The sequence below is a fragment of the Vulpes vulpes genome, chromosome 12 (assembly GCF_048418805.1).
Source record: "Vulpes vulpes isolate BD-2025 chromosome 12, VulVul3, whole genome shotgun sequence".
Lineage (NCBI taxonomy): Eukaryota > Metazoa > Chordata > Mammalia > Carnivora > Canidae > Vulpes > Vulpes vulpes.
Window position 1 is genome coordinate 50,324,688 of NC_132791.1, and position 14,647 is coordinate 50,339,334.

The window sequence follows — 14,647 nt, forward strand, 5'->3', positions numbered from 1 at the left end:
TCCATGAACAGGCTTTCAGTCTGGAAAACAAAAGAGATTTTCAGCCTCCAGACAACTGGCAGGGACAACGTGACATGACATCAGCTAGTAGGCCAATTCCCCAGTTTCATAAGAAACATATTACTCTGGTCTACCAATAGCATTGATTGAGCTCTGTGTGCCTGGGAACTTGCTGTGTAGAAAATGTTCTAGTGTGGAGGTTTTGTGGGATCCATGGTTCTGGGAGTCTTAGAAAAACTTCACTCCAAAGGCTTATGAAAGTATTTAGTAGGAGGCTCAAGGAGACTCACAGGAGTAAGTTCATCTGCATTTCCTCAGTTAACCTCAAAGTGTCTTTAATCCCACAGGCACCTAGTAGCCCTCAGACCCAAAGTAAGTGGTCAGATTGAAGTTCTCAGCAGCAAAAGTCAATTATGTTTCCACTTTGGACGTACTCTGGATTCTTTAAAATCTGCTCTTACATTAGACGATGTCATCCATCCTGATGAAAACTGCAGAGCTCCAAAGATCCATGTGTTGTATTATCATTGTTTTGCACATAAGCAAAATACGTGATCAGGATTTTTTTCTTTCCAGCTATTCCACAGGATCAATACTGGGGGTATTTTCAGTGCTCCCAAACTGACCTCTGGGCACTTCTCCTCTTGCTTGATTATCCTAATTTGTGTGGAGGGAATCATCCTTCAACAAACCACATATATCTGCGGGATTTATCTAGTGAGAGCTTCCAAATTAAAAAAATCTTCCTGCCCTCTTACTTTTAATAATAATAAAAACTAAGAAAAATAGCTTTTTTTCAAAGACTCTGAGTCCCAAAGGCAAAGTGGACAATCACGGGAAATTTAGCCTTCAGTTACCATTCAAAAGCATACGGCTATGAAAACAGAGGAAGAAGGCTATAGGTTCAAGTACAACCCTATTTTTTTAGCTCAGGAAAACTCATTTTTTTACCAGCCTGAAGAGCTCAATGAGTCTTTTCATCAAAGCACAACAATCCAATCCAGAAGCTGCTAAGATATCCATGGCCTTGGAGGTCATACACACCCTGCTATGGAGATTGTTTAGCAGTGGTAAAGATGAGCTTAAGTTTCCAAAACCATAAGCATTTCCTTCCTTGCCTAAGCCAGAGTATCCTCCTGCCTCCCAGCACAGAGAAGGAGCCACAGGGTGGAGGTGAAGATATCTTTGAAAACTCAAAGAACAGAGATGCTTGGCATCTGCAGATTTATATTCACAGTTTTGGCTATTCCTGGGCAATTCCAATGGCCCATAAAATGCAAGCATCTACCATTTTTCTGAAATGTAAATCCAAATCTCTTAGCAAAACTGTCACTGAGGGTAGATCAGTCAGCTAGTCTGAAAGTCTGGCCACCACCTCAAAGCTACCTGTCCCCTCTCATTGTCAATTACTAAGTGCAAAACAACTCCAGTGATGAGTGAGGAGAAAAAGTGCAGTACTCCATGAACATGACAGTTTGGGGCACAATAAAAAGGTTTTATGAGGGAAATTATTTAGAGATATTAGCCAATTAGGAGAGTCATAAAGGTCTCAGGAAATATCCATCATGTATGTCAAGTGTCTGTAGCAATCCATAGTAGGGAAGATGATAAACAACCTGCATAAAAAGTCAGCCTTGCTCATTTTAAGTACCTGCAATGGGTAAATTGTCTCCAACCATGTATACCATTATGCAACATCAGACAGATTCAGAGTTCTCCTTGACATTTATTCTATCATGAGTTATGGTGAAAATACCTAATATTAAAAAGGTATATTAATATTATAATGAGATTTCATTTTTAATTTATGAACTTTAGCATGCTTCCATGGGCACAATCTAACCCTGGATCTTTGAGTTATGAAATGACTAGCATCAAAGCTTATTTGTAGATACACTGCCTTTACACCTGATATATACAATACTTTTAAAGCTGGAATATAGAACCATAAAAATTTCCTAAGTCTCTGCCCGTATGATATCAAGTTAAACCATTAATTTGGTAATTAAAACAAACTAGTTATTCTCGGCAATTTCATGGGATGCTACCAAATATGACCTTAAAAAAAAAAAAAAAGGTTTCTTATTCAAATAAATTTGAAGATCCTGAGTTAAGTCGAGTCAAACAGATTTCTTTGCTTTAAGACATTACAGAGATTTTAATATGTATTACTATATTTATTAAAAGAAGAAGGTACTATATGCATTACTTGACCACAGAACTCTATTTCTCATAGAACATCTGGTGAAACTAGTTTTCCATGTAATAGTCTTTGGGATACTCTAATGCAGAATCGGCCTAAATTATCCATGTAACACACAGTTCTAAATGAAGTGGGTGCCGCCCTGTGGCTGGTAATGAGCCCTGGATCATGTCCTTCACTTAAACGTCTGCCTCTCTTCAAGCACCACACTAACAATGTCTGGTCCTCTGGCTGGCTCAATCATAATGTCAGCCTCATTAGATAAAGACAATTATCCCACCACTGCACAAAGGACCACCTGGTAAAGAGAAAAGAATCATGAGGAAGGTGTCAGGAGACCAGATTTTTAGCATAATTCTTTCACTTACTAGTTACATGGTCTTCGGCAAGTCTTCGAAGCTCTCTGAGTCACATTCCGTATCTGTAAACTGGGCATATAAGCTTTTGCTTCAGAGTTTTCTGTGAACTTTTAAATGAATGGATATAAAACTGTAACGTTCTCTGTAGTTCCACAGGATAGCACCATTGCTGTCATTCAATAATGTCCTCCTTCCTTGGAACTAGAGGGGTCTTTCTGTTTTCACAGATATTCCCAAACTTGTCCCTTGCCTTCTCCCTAGAAAAATGCTAGAAACTGCCCCTTGGGTAAGAACATTATCATTATAGCCTAAAATTCCTCCAGTAAAGACAAAAGGCCTTATGAGGATATTGCTGTTCTCCATGATTTTTGCTTTAAGATAAAACTCAGCCTTCCCAAAACCCCAGCAGATACGTTATCTGAAATGCTAATCACTGTGTTTGGAAGACAGTGTTGGGGAAGTGGCTCAGAAGGTGCCTTCTGAGATTAATCCTGACCCCAGAGTCTACCACACCACCAACTCTATGCTGGGCTCTGGGGAGACTGAGAAGACCAAGACCCAGGCCTCACCTTTGGGGGGTTCATCTAGCAAAGGAGAGAGAAGAGTGAATCACAGTTACCACCCTAAGTAGGACAAACAGAAATGGGAAGGGGCAGCATGGAAGCCAGAGGAAGCAGTGACCAGCTCAGTCTGGACCCCAGGAAAAGTTTCCCAGAAGTGGAAATGCTTGAGACAGGGCTAAAAGGATGGGAGGTGCTAGAGGGGATGTCAATCTAGCAGAGAAGCAAGGGAGGACAATTTAGGCAGAGGGAGGTGAAAGTTGAAAAGCTTCAGGTACCTGAAGGAGAGTAGCATATGTGGGGCTATGTTTAGAGGGGGACAAGTGCTTCTCTATGGCTAATCACTGTGGGAAAGGAGCAGACCAGAAAGCTTATTGGAACTAAATCCTTGAGGGCGTTTCATTACACAGCCACTTGGACATTATCCTGGCAGTTCTGTCCCAGGGAATTTTCTGTGATGATGCAAATGTTCTATTTTCTGCTGTCTACCATGGTAGGTGCTAACTTCTTATGCATGGCCAGCCAGCACTGGAAATGTGGCTAATGTAATTATGAAACTGAATTCTTATTATTTTTTAATTAATTAATTTAAATATTAAAGCCACATGGGGGCAGTGGGTATGGCACGAGACAGTGAGACTGTAAATCCTCACCCATGCCTTCAATAAGCTTTCAGTGAGTGCCTACAAACTATGCTGTGCTAATCACTGGGGATATGTGGTGAATAAAAAGGACATGATGTCAGCCATCATGGGAAAGACAGATATTAATCAACACATCACACCAATAAATTGCCATGCTGGATTAGAAGTAAGTGTTATAAAAGATAAGACCATGATATTACAACTTCTAAAGTTAGATGTCACCTAATAAGGGAGATCAGTGATGGCTTCTCTGAGGAAGTCATACTTGCTCTGAGAGCTAAAGAATAAAAAGTTAACCAGACATAGGGAGGACATTGCTAAAGGACAGAACATGTTCAAAGCATATTCAAAGGTCCTGTGGTAAGAGAAAACATAGCATATAAGAGAAATTGAAAGAAGGTGACTGTGGCTGAAATGGAAGCCCTAGGAAAGGTGTGGGATGAGTGTAAAGAAGCAGGCAGGGACCAGACCAGGCAGGGGCTCACAGGCCATGTTAAAGAATTTTGTTCATATTCTTTTTAAAAGAATAATAGGAATCCATTGGAAACTTTAAGCAGTGGTTGTAAAGATGGGGAAAGAAGCAGACAGCTTTTCCTCTGAGAAAGGCTGGAAAGCAATCGGGTGGGTAGGGATGCAACATTGTTGTTGGGCAAAAGGGACATGATATTAATAGAGATAGGTGTTGTTAAGCTGTGTTGACAAGCAAAGCCAAAGTTATAGTGGCTTTTAACAAAAGAAGGCTTATTAACTGCTCATCCTATTTCTGTCCTAGAAGAGAACGCTCTCAGGAACCCAGGCTGATAGGACAGCTACCCTCTCCAATGGTCCCACCCTGCCAAAGGGAACTCCCATGATGGAGAGTCCCACACCAGCAAGAAAATGCTTCCACCTAGCAGTGGCATGCAATTTCCACTTACAAACTCATTGTCAATGATTAGTCACGTCACCCACCACACTATGAGAGAAGCCAGGAAGTATAACCCTGCCATATGTTGAAAGGAAAGAAAAATGAAGCTGTTTGGCAAATAGCACTAATGACTACCAAAAGGATAAAAGTCAGAGGAATCCATATTAATAGCCTCAACTTCTCTATAAATAGGAAGCAGAATCACCCTCTGAGGTAGAAGGAAGCCTGAAAAAAAGTGAAAAAAAAAAGAGAAAGTTGGGGAAAAATTCCTTGGGAGATGGAAGACAGCTGAGCAGTAGAGCCAACAGCCCAGCCAAGACTGGAAACTATAAATTCATTGCCAGTAGCCTGTGTTCTTAATAAAAATAGAAAATCTCTACAAAAAAAAAAAAATGGTAAGACGCCAAGTCAGTGTCCTCCGTGAACCTTAATTCCATGCTGTCAATTTCATTTCAAGATTTTTTCACAGACATTGGTCCCAGAAGTGCACAAAATGTGGCCAGAGGTTCCACTCCAAGAATAATGCCAAAGAGGGAGGGGCAAGTTTGGGGGGGGGGGAGGGTAATTCCACCCACATCACCACTCTGTCAGAGCTGGGCCAGGGCCTCTAACCCCGGCAGAAGTCCCTTCACTTTTCTTTCAAAAATCACCACCTTGTACACATTTTACAGCCATGTTGGGAACAGGCCCACTTTTCTACCTGGAAAAAAAACCCAGGAAAAGAAAACAGAACATAGTAAGTCCTCCATTTACTAAGTATGTGGCTTTAGTTAGGTTACTTAGCCTGCTGGCCTGCAGCAAACTCCCAGAGAAGGTGCACCCTGATGCTCAAGAGCCTGCTGACCAAAATCTGTGTTAAAACTGACAATGAGGCCCAGCTATAGATACACAGTTGGCTGAAACCCCTCACCCAAATGCAGTGGCTGTGGGGAGGGACAGGAGGGAGCTGGAAGATGACTTTTGCTGAGGTTCTTTTTCATTTCCTCTGTCTGCGGAGAGCACAGGGACAGTAAAAAAAAAGGGGACCTGGGGACACCAGGGCTTTCTAGAGGACGTCTAAGAGGCCACTGAGACACTCACATGCTCTAAGCAGACATTCTCCCACTGTGTTTTCCTGCTGAGGCATCGTTTTACCAGATGCTCAGAGTTAGGAAGATCAGAGTTGTCACAAACACAGTCTGGCTGGTCAGGCACTACCCCAAACTGTGCTGCAGGATGCCCACTAGCTGCCAAACTACTGTCGAAATCCACTTGTATCAAAAGCATCGATCAGCATCCTCTTTGTGGATTCCTCTCAGCGTTTCTGTAGCCCTCACCTGACCACACAGCAGAAAAATGATCACTGTCCACCAATCATTCATCTCAGAGGGGCTATCTTTTGCATAGGAAAGAAGTCCTTTTTGTTCTTCTCAAGCAGCAAATCCCCAAGAAGGACTAACCCATGTATGCACATATCCCTTTTCTGCCTGGAAAAACTCTGAGAGGAAAAATAGAACCTGATGGGCAGCAATACAGTGTTGTGTCTGGAAGCCTAATTGTGCATATTCAAGTCCTAAGTCTCTTCCCTACTAAATATGTTGCTTCAGGCAAGTTCTTTCATCCCTGTTTCCTTATCTCTATAAGGAGAGCAAATAATACCTAATAATCAGTATTCCTTAACACCCATAATGCAGCTAGAACATGGTAAATGCATAATAAATGTGAGCTAATGGAAGCTGTTTGCCATGTTGTTCATACAAGAACTATTCTTGAGACTAAACCAGAATTAAGAGTGGAGTAAGATTGCAGCATAGCAGAGGGGCCCTGAGCTTACCTCATCCATCAAACACAGGTAGATCAATATGAATCATTTTGAACAAGTAGGAAATCGATCTGAGGATTAAGAAAATAATCTACACAATTAGAGGAAAGAACATGGCAGATGTAAGGTTCAGAGCCATGAATTGGGGAAGAGAAAAGCCTCAGAGCCACAGAGGTAAGGGAACCGAACCCTTTTCTCAGAGTGAAGTCAGGGAGAGAGGGAGAGAGTAGGAGAGAGAGCAGCATGTAGGTGCATGCAAGATGCCATGGTGTGGGGATCTCCTGGGTCGCACGGGGAGAGATCACTCCCCTTCCTGGAGTACATTGGAAGAGGGTATTTTGCCTCTTCAAGGACGAAAGACCAGCCAAGAGCCACTGAGCAGCCATTGGGCAACAGGGGACAGAGGAGTGCTCAGAGGGCAGATAACCTAGTCGCAGCTTTTCGCTGTGCATCACAACAGACTACAGCCACCGTACCCACACCACGCCATGTGGCTGCTTTTCTGGAACAGAATGGTGTCCCCAGTGCAGTGCTGCCAGGCTCTTCCCTGGGGGAGGGGAGTGGGTTTGCACCTTGCCAGGCCCTTGAAGATTTGAAGTTTTGAATCTCAGTTACCAGCCAGAGATAAAACAGAGAACTGGGGCGCCAGGCACAGACAGGTTGAAGGCAAGGATTCGATAAGCCTGGGACACAGGAGAGGAGATTGTTTGCTCTTCTGTAAGGGCCTCCTGAACAGGTGTAGTGATGCCATCTTCCAATCCCGCCCACCAGCACAGTCCAACTTCCGAGAGAAACATAGTGCCTCCAGGGGACGCTGGACTCATTTACACCAAACCCCACCCCCCTGCCTGGCAGGGGCATCTTTACAAGGACAAGTCTGACTGTGAGCCAGTGCAGCGGGCCTCTCCCCCAGAACACTAACCCAGTCCCTCCACATGTACCAGATCTGCTGATAATAGAGCGCTCCAAGGCATCAGCTTCAGTCAGGTGGGATAGGATGAGGAGTTTTTTTCCTTTTTTTTCTTTGGTATCAGGCTTATACATTATGTTCATTTGTTGGTTTGTTTGCTTGTTTACTTTTCTTGTTTTCTGGATCAAACTTCTTTTTAACTTTTTTTCTTTTTCTTTTCTCCTTCTTTCTTTTTTAGTCTCTGAAATCAGGCTTATAATTTTTTTGTTTCTTGGCTTTTTTGTTCCTTTTCCGTTTACTGTTTTCTTGGATTGGGCCCTTTAAAAATTTTTTTTTCTATCAGGCTTATCTTAACAAACAAATCAAAGCTCACCTAGTTAAAGATCCAAACACTCCATATTACAAGCAAGGAAGGACTCTGCAGAGGATTGACCTATGGGGAAAAGCAGCCAAAACACAACAGCAGAGTGCACAGGGCATACACCAGAAACACTTCCTGAAGTGCTAGGCCCTGGACAGTGGAGGACCCTTTCTTAATTATAGTATTACTCTCAGGACCAGGAAACATAACAAGCTTTCTGAATTTCTGAATGCACAAAAGATGGAAACCTACACATAATGACAAGATGGAGGAATTCTCCCCAAAGGAAAGATCAAGAAGAATTCTCAGTCAAGGATTTGCTCAAAACAGATATGAGGAATACATCTGAACAAGAATTTAGAGCAATAGTCATTAAGAATACTAGGTGGGCTTAAAAGAAGCATAGGAGACAGCAAAGAAACCCTGGCTGTAGAGATCAAAGCCCTAAAAACTAGTCAGGGCAAAATAAAAAATGCTTTAATTGACATGCAAAACTGACTGGATATAATCACTATGAGGATGGAAGAAGCAGATGAACAAATAGGTGATACAGAAGATAAGATTATGGAAAATAATGAAGTTGAAAAAGATGAAGGAAAGAAAACTATTAGATCACAAATGTAGACTTAGGAAACTCAGCAATTCCACAATGTACAATAATATCCATAACCTAGGAGTCCCAGAAGAAGAAGAGCAGGGGAAAAGCAGCAGAAAGTTTATCTGAACAAATTATAGCTGAGAACTTCCCTAATCTAGGAAAGGAAAGAGTTTCAAGTCTAAGAGGTAAAGAGAAATCCCTTCAAATTCAACAAAAACAGATCAACATCAAGACGTATCACAGTGACACCTGCACAATACAAAGATAAAAGGAGAATTCTGAAAGCAGCTAGAGACAAAAGTTTCTTAACCTACAAAGGTAGACATATAAGGTTAGCAGCAGATCTGTCCACAGAAACATGGCAGGTCAGAAAGGCATGATATATTCAACATGCTAAATGGGAAAAATATGCAGCCAAGAATACTTTATCCAGCAAGGTTGTCATTCAGAATAGAAAGAGAAAAAAAGAGTTTCAAAAGACAAACAAAAGCTAAAGGAGTTCACGAACACTGAACGAGCTCTTCAATAAATATTAAAGGGGACCTTTGAATGGGAAAGAGAGACCAAAAGTAACAGACTGAAAATGAACAGAGACAATCCATAGGACAGCAACTTTACAGGTAACACATAGCACTAAATTCGTATCTATCAATAATTACTCCGAATGTAAATGGATTCAGTGCTCCAATTAAAAGACAGAGAGTATCAAAATGGATTAAAAAAAAAAAAAACAGGGCAGCCCCGGTGGCACAGCAGTTTAGCGCCGCCTGCAGCCCAGGGTGTGATCCTGGAGACCCAGGATCGAGTCCCACATGGGGCTCCTTGCATGGAGCCTGCTTCTCCCTCTGCCTGTGTCTCTGCCTCTCTCTGTGTGTGTGTCTCTCATGAATAAATAAATAAAATCTTTTAAAAATAAATAAATAAATAAATAAATAAATAAATAAGCCATCAATATGCTGCTTACAAGAAACTCATTTTAGAGCCAAGACACTCCCAGATTGAAAGTGAGGGGGTGGAGAACTACCTATCATGCTAATGGAAATCAAAAAAAAAAGCTGGAGTAGCCATAATTCTATCAGACAAACTAGATTTTAAACCAAAGATTAGTAAGATATGAATAAGGGCACTATATCATAATAAAGGGAAAGGGAGGTCTATCCAACAAGATCTAACATTGTAAATATTTATGCTCCCAACTTTGAAGCAAATATATAAATCAATTAATAACAAACTTAAAGAAACTCATTGATAATAATACAATAATAGGAGGGGACTTTAATACCTCAATCACAGCAATGGAAGATGGCAGCTTCTAAGCAGAAGATCAACAAGGAAACAATGGCTTTGAATGACACATGGACCAGATGGACTTAACTGATATACTCAGAGCATTTCATCCTAATGTAACAGAATATACATTCTTTTCAAGTATACATGGAACATTCTCCAGAACAGATCATATACTAGGTCACTAATCAAGCCTCAACTAGTACAAAAAGATGGAGATCATAACCATGCATATTTTCAAATCACAATGCTATCAGAAACTTGAAGTCAATCACAAGAAAAAATTTGGAAAGACCACAAATACATGGAGGTTAAAGAATATTCTACTAAATAATGAATGGGTTAACCAAGAAATTAATAAGGAATTTTAAAAATACATGGAAGCAAATGAAAATGAAAACCCGACAGTCCAAATCCTTTGGGATGTAGCAAAGGGAGTCATAATAGGGAAGTATAGAGCAATACAAGCCTTCCTCAAGAAGCAAGAAAAGTCTCAAATGCACAACCAAACCTTACATCTAAAGGAGATGGAAAAAGATAAAGCCTACAGCCAGCAACAGTAGGGAAATCATTAAGATTAGAGCAGAAATAAATGACATAGAAATAAAATAAAAACAGTAGATCAATGAAAGTAGGAGCTGGTTCTCTGAGAGAATTAACAAAACTGATATACCCCCTAGCCAGACTTATCAAAAAGAGAAAGGACCCAAATAAATAAAATCACAAATGAAAGAGGAGAGATCATCAACAGTACAGAAATATAATTATAAGAGAATGTTATGTGCAATTATATGCCAACAAATTGGGCAATTTGGAAGAAATGGATAAATTCCTAGAAACATATAAACTAAAAACTGAAACAGGAGGAAATAGAAAATTTGAACAGACCCACAACTAGCAAAGAAATTGAATCAGTAATCAAAAATTTCCCAACAAACAAAAGTCCAGGACTAGAGAGCTTCCCAATAGAATTCTACCAAACATTTAAAACAAAATTAATACTTATTCTTCTGAAGCTGTTCCAAAAAATAAAAATGGAAGGAAAACTTTCAAACTTATTCTATGAGGACAGCATTACCTTGATTCCAAAACCAAAGACCCCGCTAAAAAGGAAAATTACAGACTAATATGAACATGGATGCAAAACGAACATGGATGCAAAAATTCCCAACAAGATACTAGCTAATCAAATCCAGCACTACATTAAAAGGATTATTTGCCATGATCAAGTGGAATTTACTCCTGGGCTGCCAGGGTGGTTTAGTATCTGTGAATCAATCAATATGATATATCATATTAAAAAAAGAAAGGATAAGAACCATATGAACCTCTCAATAGATGCAGAAAAAGCACCTGACAAAATATAGCATTCTTTCTTGACATATAATCTTCAAGAAAGTAGGGATAGAAGGAACATACCTCAACACCATAAAGGCCAAAAGCAAAAGACCCACAGCTTATATCATTCTCAATGGGGAAAAACTGAGAGCTTTTCCCATAAGGTCAGGAACATGACAAGGACGTCCACTCTCACCTCTCTTGTTCAACACAGCACTGGAAGTCCTAGCCTCAGCAATCAGACAACAGAAAGAAATAAAAGGCATCCAAACTGACAAGGAAGAAGTCAAACTTTCACTCTTTGCAGATGACATGATACTCTATGCAGAAAACCTGAAAGACTCCATCAAAGTTGCTAGAACTGATTCATGAATTTAGCAAAGCTATAGGATATAAAATTAACATACAGAAATCTGTTGCATTTCTATACACCAGACACCCAGATGGCTAACAGACACATGAGAAGATGCTCAACATCACTCATCATCAGGGAAATATAAATCAAAACCACAATGATACCACCTCACACCAGTCAGAATGGCTAAAATTAACAAGTCAGGAAACAACAGATGTTGATAAGGATGTGAAGAAAGGAGGAACTCTCTTCCACTGTGGTGGGAACTCAAACTGGTGCAGCCACTCTGGAAAATAGTATGGAGGCTTCTCAAAAAGTGAAAAATAGAGCTACCCTATGACCCAGCAATTGCACTGCTAGGTATTTATCCAAAGGATACAAAAATGCTGATTTGAAGGGGTACATGCACCCTGATGTTTATAGCAGCAATGTCCACAATAGCCAAATTATGGAAAGAGCCCAAATGTCCATCAACTGACGAATGGATAAGGAAGATGCAGTATACACAAACACACACAATGGAATTATTCCATAACAATCAAAAAAGAATGAAATCTTGCCATTTGCAATGATGTGATGGAACTAGAGGGATTTTATGCTAAGTAAAGTAAGTCAGAGAAAAGATAAATTTCATATGATTTCACTCATATGTGGAATTTAAGAAACAAAACAGGTGAACATAGAGGAAGGGAAGAAAAAAAATGAGACAAAACAGAAAGGAAGGCAAACCATAGGAGACTCTAAAATATAGAAAACAAACTGAAGGTTGCTGGAGGGGAGGTGGGTGAGGGGATAGGCTAAATGGATGATGGGTGTTAAGGAGGGCACTTGTTGGAATGAGCACTGGGGATATATGTAAGTGATGAATCACTAAATTCTACTCCTGAAACCAATACTACACTCTATGGTAACTAATGTGAATTTAAATTAAAAACAAAAAGACTAAAGCAGGATTTCTCAACCTCAGTACTACTGACATTCTCAGCCAATTTTTCACTGGGGACACCATCTTGTGCATAATAGGAATCGTTAGCACTGTCCCTGGCCTCTACCCACTAAATGCCAGTAGCATTCTCCCCCCATACTATATCAACCAGAAATGTCTCCATACAGTCTCTAAAGTCCCTGGGGGAATGGTGGGGACAAAATCATCCCCTGTTGAGAATCTCTGGATAGTTTTCAGAATCTAGGCCATAACCCCCCTTAACGATAAACCCTGAGAGCAGGGATTATAGTCCTCCAAGGATGTACTGCATCTCTCTAGAGAAAATCCAAAGTTGGATCAAACTCAAACGCACTGTATTCCTCTAGAACTAAATTCTCAAACTTAACTGCACAAAGAAACCACCTGAGAGCTTTATTAGAAAACACCAATGTCAGTGCCCCACGCTCCATCTCTAATCTAATTCTTCTGGGTGGGAGCCCAGGGAATGTATTTATTAAAGCTCTCATAATTCTAACTTGCAGAAAGACTGAGCTCCTGGAAGGTGGGACCTCTCCTCATCCATCTTGGTCTCTGAAGCCAGAAAACAGTACTGAGCCTGCACATAATGTGCTGGCTCCCTGCTGAGTAAATGAAGAGATGGATGTAAAGTGCAAAGTCATAGGCTTTAATCCTTCTCCAACTAACTGTAATTCCCCCTTGTGATTAAAAGTCCTCATAGCAGAATTCAGATGATGTTCCACACTGGCCTCGAAGTATGAGGCCGCCACCCCCATTTTTCCACTGACTTGCGTCCCTCTGGGGTTGAAACTCTGCAAAAGAACTCTTACTCTCTTTAAAAAACAAACAAACAAACAACCCCTATTACTCTCTTTAAAAAACAAACAAACAAACAACCCCTAACAATGGTCTGGCCCTGGCAGTCTTAGGGATGGAGCAGAGAGAGGGGTGGCTGCCGGGGTGCCTCTGCATAATCAGGGAGAGACCATGAAGCCTTTGTCCACCAAAAGGTAGCTCAGATCACTGACTGTTCAACAGTGGATCTCAGGATTGTTCCCTCCATGCATTAGCTTGAGTTGCTGGCCTGTCCCCACACCCTGCCTGGCTCAGATTTAAGAGCGAAAAGCAAGCAGAACACCTGATGCCTCCTCTTTGCCTTTCCTCAAGCCTGCTATGAATCATCTAATACAACTTCCTCTAAAGAGCAGATGTCACTATGCTTTTGCAAAAGAGATTTCAGATCCTCAAAGTATGGGCTGTCACAACAGGGCAGAAAACTACTGTGACTTTTGGTTATTTTGCTGCCTTTTGTTCAGCTCTTTCACTATATAAATATTTACATGAAAGAATAATCCTTTAAAGCATTTTTCTTCTTCTTGGTTATCATGTTTCCTAGGCTACATGGCCTTGCTTTTGTAACTATCCTGATACTCACCAAGTGCTGCATTTATTAAAATAGAGTCTGATTATTATTACATCCTGATTTGGAGGTTAACAAGAAGAGAAGAATTTAAGGATCATTCAAGGAAGAAACATAAATCCTCAATGCCTCCAAGAAATAAATGTAAATCAGATACATTTACTAGCCCAAAGTGGAAAGAACAGCAAGAGCCATTTTCAAATTGTCACTTTTATCTCAGGGTCAAACAGATCTTAGAAATTATAGTACCCCCAAGGACCTGTGAATAACTCCAGTAATTAAGCTAAAGACCAATACTCATTATTTCTGTAGTAATGCTCATATATGGATTCAGAGTCTTAATGAGCATTTGATCTTTTATATATTCCTCCCATTATGTGCCATAATGCATTATTCTTTTATTAACATTCATCTGCCTAAGGTCACTTGCAAATTCCTTGATGGAAGGGGAGTTTTGTAAGTCTAATCGTGGATGAAAATCTTTGCTTAAAAGAAATCCTTTCACTTATATAATCCAAGCCATAGTCCTATTGTACCTAAAAGACTGGAATAGCCTCCAACTGTCCTTACCTCTGTCCTCTACCTCTCCTCCTACACACACACACACACACACACACACACGCAAGAGTTACAGAATTTTTTTAAGTAATCAGATACTGTCATGCCCTTTCACATCTTCCACCTAAAAGTGAACAAGACAGGTGCAGCCCCTGCCCTCAGGGAGCTCACAGTCTAATAATCATCACTGGGAAAAGCAGAGCCTGAGACAAGGGTCCTTGTGCAAGTGAGTGGTCTCAGGATAATACAGCAAGGAAGGGGCAGAAGCTGGAGATGCAGCTAAGTTAAGAAGTGGTTTCAGTGAAGTCTAGCTTCAGCCTTATCTAGTGGGGGAGCTCTGTAGTGTGAGGAGTGCTGCATTCGTGCCCCATATTAAAGCAGGGGGCATCTGTATCAGTCATTA

At 40.6% G+C, this 14,647-nt stretch overlaps 1 protein-coding gene across 5 annotated transcripts in view; it reads left to right on the plus strand.

The window, feature by feature from the left end:
• The window catches only part of TRPC7 (transient receptor potential cation channel subfamily C member 7), a 143,587-nt gene that overhangs the window by 49,124 nt on the left and 79,816 nt on the right, over window positions 1-14,647 (plus strand). The gene's annotated exons all lie outside the window — the stretch shown is intronic.